The sequence below is a fragment of the Nansenia antarctica genome (assembly GCF_963989245.1).
Source record: "Nansenia antarctica genome assembly, chromosome: 8".
Taxonomy (NCBI): Eukaryota; Metazoa; Chordata; class Actinopteri; order Argentiniformes; family Microstomatidae; genus Nansenia; species Nansenia antarctica.
The window spans coordinates 12,807,564-12,813,563 of NC_137678.1; the positions used below are offsets into that span (position 1 = coordinate 12,807,564).

Here is a 6,000-nt window from a genome sequence, read left to right on the forward strand (position 1 = left end):
TATAATACACTTTGAATTGTTATTGTCAATAGTACAGGTGTCCATGAGATATACTGAAATGAACCTTAGATTACAGTACCAAGTACCAACTGATCTTAAAAACCAAGGAAGTCAATGAGAAAAGCAAACAACACAGTGTAAACAGCATTGTGAGCCTTAGTTGACACGCACACTTTGTTTGGGTTCACAGTACAGCTGCAACGTTTGCAGGAAAAGTGCTATACAAATAAAAGTTATGTTATTATTATTATTCCATCAGTAGAATCCTAAATATAACAAAGGTCATGCAGATCGTCATAAATACATCATCTTCTCCACACAACTAAGCTTTCCACAACAGTTAACATATAACAGCAATATCTAGCAAGCTGCTTGGCTTTTAGCTCAAGTTTCATTGTTGTGTCACATTACACAAGTGTGTAAGAGAGTACAAATATTAGGCTTTGGTTCCTGACATTGCAGCACAAGACAATAAGGTAATAGGCATAATTCAAGATTTAAAAAGTGACAATAGTACAGGACATAATTCACAAATAAGACATGATACAATTAGCAGTACAAATAGTAGCCTAATAAAATAGATAGTTCAAGTAGTAAAGTCAGAATCCGAATCAGACCAAGTGGCTGTGAGTTTAAGATTTAGGTAGTCTGTATACATGGGGTGTGCTTGGGGATGATAGTCAATTGTCTACAGTAGGCTTGTTTATGAGCCTGATCATGTTTGAGCCTGATTTTATCTTGTGGAGGCCTGCAATAAGCCACATACCATCAGATAATTGAACACATGTTCATATCTGGCAAATATCGGTATTATTAGCTGACACCTGAAGGCAATGCCGCTAATACAGTTTTTCCCAATTGCTAAAACACAAAAGCCAATTCTCTAAACCAAATGACCAGTTCTCTAAACACATTTAATAAAACTAGCTCCCATTTGCCAAAACCATAAACTCATTTCACATGAAGACACAATTCACAAAACACAATCCTCCTTTTCTCATAAATCTAAACACATTTTGTCTTGCTAAAACACAAGTTGCAAAAAACTCTGCTCAAATTCTCAAATTAAAGCTCATGTGATGCAAAATGCTTGCCACAGTCAGCAAAATTTGAACACAATGAACACACCTAGCTTCATTCATTAAACATAACGACTCAACATTTAAGACACTTGTTGCAAATGATTGTGGTGTGTGTGTGTGTGTGTGTGTGTGTGTGTGTGTGTGTGTGTGTGTGTGTGTGTGGTATAGTTCCATAAATAAATAAAAAAAACATCACACCCTGAACATTGTTTTCAGTGAGTATTGTTGTGTGTAATGGATCCTCTGTAGTGTTTGCATTGAGTTGTGATACAGTACAGTAGTGTACATGTGGGAATACAGTACATGTGGGAAAACTAGGGTTAGGGTTAGGTGCTAGGGTGCTAGGGTTAAGGTTAGCATTTTCCTTTAGCGACATTGATGGAATACCCCCATAGTCACCACTCCTTCACAACAACAACAACAACAACAACAACAACAACAACAACAACAACAACAACAATGTTGTTAGGTGTATTTGGCACATTAGAAAAAACCTTGACATCATTAACCAACTTGTCATAACACAGGAATTATTGTGAATTTTAACTGTTGATGGTGATGCCTGTCTAACTTCACTAGCCATTAATCAAGTAGACAATGTGGTCATGCCTGGTAATGTAAAGGCCTATGAATGCATGTTAGTGTTAGGTGCCACTGATTCCATTTGATGCACACTGAGGTTTATACCACCAAAAGGCTCATGACTCAGGATTACCAGAGGGCGAGGTAATACTTTGTTGGCAGAACCTGTAGCCTCACTTTAACAGTAAACATCACGTATCTTCTTTATGGCTTAGGGTAACCCTAACCCAGGCTTTGTGTACATACAGACAGACAGACAGACAGACAGACAGACAGACAGGCTTTGTGTTCATGGAATGTGAAACAGAATTGTCAACAAAGTCCAGAGCAGCAATGTTCCCCTGCAACAACTCCTCTAAAGCCAGCCAGCCAGCCAGACAGACAGACAGCCAGACAGACAGACAGACAGACACACACACACACACACACACACACACACACACACACACTGGTCTTCAGGGAGAGCATGTCTGGACACCGGCCCGCTATTTCCTGGGATTCTCAGCAGCACTGTGTGGCATGTTTGAACTCGACAGGCCAGAGGAAACGGAGACTGAATGAGGGAGAGCATGATTGTTGAATGACTGTATATGTCTGTATAGTAGTATGTCTGTTTTACAGTTACTCTGATAACTTGCGATGTCAACACACTGCAAAAAGTTAATCTCAGTAAGATTAAATATCTTAAATCAAGGCAATATACGCTTGTTTCTTGTCTGACTGCACAAGTTTTAAGATAGCTTTTGCTTGTTTTAAGAAAACAAGAAAAAAGGCATGTGAAATGTTCCTGTTCTGTTGGCAGATAATTTTGCTTATTTTAAGTAATATTTCCCCCATTTTATTGCTTTTTCTCTTGTTTTTGAGAGCTGACTTTTTGCAGTGCAGGTTGGGTAAGGGAGACTGTCTTTGTAATCTCTAATTGTAAGTCGCTTTGGATAAAAGTGTCTGCTAAATGGTTAACATGTCAATGGAAATGGGACAAGCAACAACATGGACTTTGAGACTGACAGTGACTCATACTTGACCTCAGCAGCTCAGCACACATATGTCTCTATGTGTGTGTATCAGTGGAGGCTGGCGGGGGTAGAAATCGGAGGCCGTACTGATTGTAATGCACGGAATGGAATGAGGAACGGTATAAAACACATGTTCGATATGACTCCACATTCTATTCATTATAAAGAGTCCTTCCTCTGATCTCTACCTCCACCAGCCTCCCCTGGTGTGGAGGCTATCATAGCCACTGTGTTTGCATGCTATCTGTGTGCAAGTTGTTTACCACAAGAACCACCTCTATGGTCATTGCATGAGTGTGTATGTGGAGTGTGTGTATTCATATCTAATGACACACGATGCTCTCTCCTGCTAAAAAGCAAGATGAAGGAATCCATGTCATAGAACAACATATGTGGTGAAATACATATCTATTTTCTGATAATAAGCTCAGCACTTCTCGATTGCTTGAGCACATTCCTTGAAACCTTATTCACCTTTTCAAAACAGTTAATACCAGTTTGCCACAACATAACAAAGTGCCAACAGAAACATGTACAGTAATCTCTCTCTCCTTTCTGACCCATGTCCTTTCTGACCCATGTCCTTTCTGACCCATGTCCTTTGTGATCAGACGTGTTGTTAGTTGAACTGTTAAGTGAGGACAGTTATAATATGTTATATATATGACAGTTATAATATGGAGTACAGGCTACACATGGTGTAAGCAGGTGAGAAGAAGTGTAAAGCAGTCTACCTTCAGTTATAATATGTTATATGTATATCAGTGGCGTAGCGGACGGGCCCGCAAGCGACGCACCGCGGGGGGGCCCCAGCCACTAGGGGGCCCCCTAACATTGGATCCACATTTTTTTTTTTTTTTTATAATTTAAAAATATATAAAACAAAGAAAATAAGTGGCCCTTCATTGTGTCAACCTTAATTTTAATATATAGGCCTATATTAAAAAATATATACATGGTTAGCCGTATCCAATAGCAACATGACTTTGACGTCACACGTAGGCAGCGAGACACAAGGAAAATGAGCAAGCGAAAATACAATACAAAGTACAATAAGCATTCTTTAGGTGGTGATAGATTCTCTATTCGGACATTATAGCCGCTATATGTGGGACTGTCGGTCCGATATTGTAAAAAAATCCAATAAAAAATGTATGTTTACGGAAGTACATGTCTCAAGTATTATCTCGGCGGTTAGTCGAGTGAAAGAAAAACAACATACAGATGATAATTCACACAATATATTACCACGAAAGCGTACAGCACTAAACAATAACATTTATTTGGGCAGCATCATACTCAAACTCAGGCAGAAAGGCAGGGTCCGGCCAGGTTCACAGTCACAGGCTGTCAGTGCATCATACAGGTACATAATTCAGCATGGTTAGGCTATATATAGCTGTTTCTTTTTCTATTCTACTATTCTATTCTACTTCTGCTGTCTGCGTCTCCCTGGGTATTCCTAGACCAGATGGCAAACAGTAAAGAAATGCCACAATATACCAGGACTTAAGAAACGAGATGTCCAACAAAGGATTTGACAAACCCTGGCCAATTTTACGCAACAAGTAGACTCTGATGCAGCGGAGACAGGGTTGCCAGATTGGCTGGTTTTTGGTGGATTTAGAAGTTTTTAGATTGATTAGGTTGGAAATTCTCAATCCCATCTGGCAACCCTTAGCGGAGAGTCTACAGATATGTTTACAGATATCACACTGCTGTGCACACCACACTTTGTTAAAATAAATAAAGCTTGTACTATTCTACTTATAATACATTCTACTGATATAGTGTAGTCTACCATTTGGTTTTAGTTATAGGCTATTGCTCTCACTTGTTTGTACCTTTTGCTAAGTCAAGCATTTAGAATGTAGAGTGCATATTGCGAAATTTCGCAACGTCAATAACGCATCGGCCTCTAAAAAACGCACTTTTTTTTTTTTTTTTTTTACTCCGTTGCGAAAGGGCCCCCGCCGCCACCTTGCGGGGGGGCCCCGGGATTTTGCGCTACGCCACTGATGTATATATGTTATATATGTAAAGCAGTCTACCTTCAGCTGGGACTTGGAGACGTTGCCGCATTCCTCCGTTTCCAGTGAAGTGAATGCATACCAGATAGACTTCAGTAGCTCAGACTTCAGATCCATGTTAAACACGTTTTCAGACTTCAGATCCATGTTAAACACGTTTTCAACACATTCAACGCAAAGTGAACTGGAGGTGCGCAGCCTACCAAAGGTTTTCACAACTGCTTTTCCCTCAACTCACCTTACCTCCACTCCTCCTACCCCGGAGACATCTAGACCTGAAACTCACTACCTCCACCTGTCGGCCAGTCGAGTATTGCCGTAACGCAGATTTGACCATTATTGACGCTTTCTTGCCGTCTTTTCAGCCGTGGGTTCGAATCCACCTGAGGACATTACTGTCAAAAATATTTTCTTTTTTAAAGTCTTAATCAATTAAATGTTTAATGTAACACAACATGTTTTGATGATTTATAATTCATTTCATTAAAGAAAACAGGACATCTTATGCTATTTATTGGTTTAACATTGCAATGTAAATGTTACATTCTGCCCCTTTCCAGTTTCTATCTTACCGTGGGAAGATTGCAAGTCTTATCAGACTGTAGCCCCCTGTTGAGGCAACACACAGCAAGCAGTCTTCTTGAAGAGGCATGGACACCTTTCTTCAAAGCAGTACAGACTGGAAGACTACACTCTTATCAGACTGCAGCCCCCTGTTGAGGCAACAAACAGCAAGCAGTCTTCCTGAAGAGGCATCAACACCTTTCTTCAAGGAGATAACACCGGCCATCTCCTTGATGCACCATAAAAATCCTGTCATAAAATCTCAAACCTTAATTATGCTTCACTGTTGAGCTTAATGTCACCATTATACTGTTTTAAAAAACACTTTGACACATATTCAACTCCACACTTGATTTATTAAAAAGCACACACATAACTGCTACACCATGTACATAATATACACATATTTAAAACGATTTGCAATGACTGAACATCAATGAACCATGTAATTGTAAATAACAACTAACAAAAGCTTAATACAAATAAATAATACACTGGAAAGTAATACAAAGGAATTTGTAATACACAGGAAGATTCTCCTACCCTGCTATGTGTCTCTATGTGTGTGTGCGTGTAAGTGTGAATGGAGGTAGATCCATACGTTTCTCCACCATCCACCTCTGCTTCTCAGTCTCATAAAATGCAGACAGTTGGAACTCCACCCAGGTCATTTCCTTTACCATGCCCTGTGCCTGGTACAGAGACAGTACCTTTGCAGGGCAATAA

General features: G+C 39.7%; 1 pseudogene across 1 annotated transcript in view; it reads right to left on the reverse strand.

Moving 5' to 3' along the window:
• The window catches only part of LOC308163883, a 40,173-nt pseudogene extending 35,176 nt beyond the window's left edge, over positions 1-4,997 (reverse strand). The window contains exons 1-2 of the transcript in view: positions 4,885-4,997; positions 4,732-4,845 (exon numbers count right to left, since the gene is read on the reverse strand). The product of the transcript in view is annotated as an uncharacterized misc_RNA (transcript). The remainder of the gene's footprint in view (positions 1-4,731; positions 4,846-4,884) is intronic.
• Positions 4,998-6,000: the final 1,003 nt, after the last annotated feature.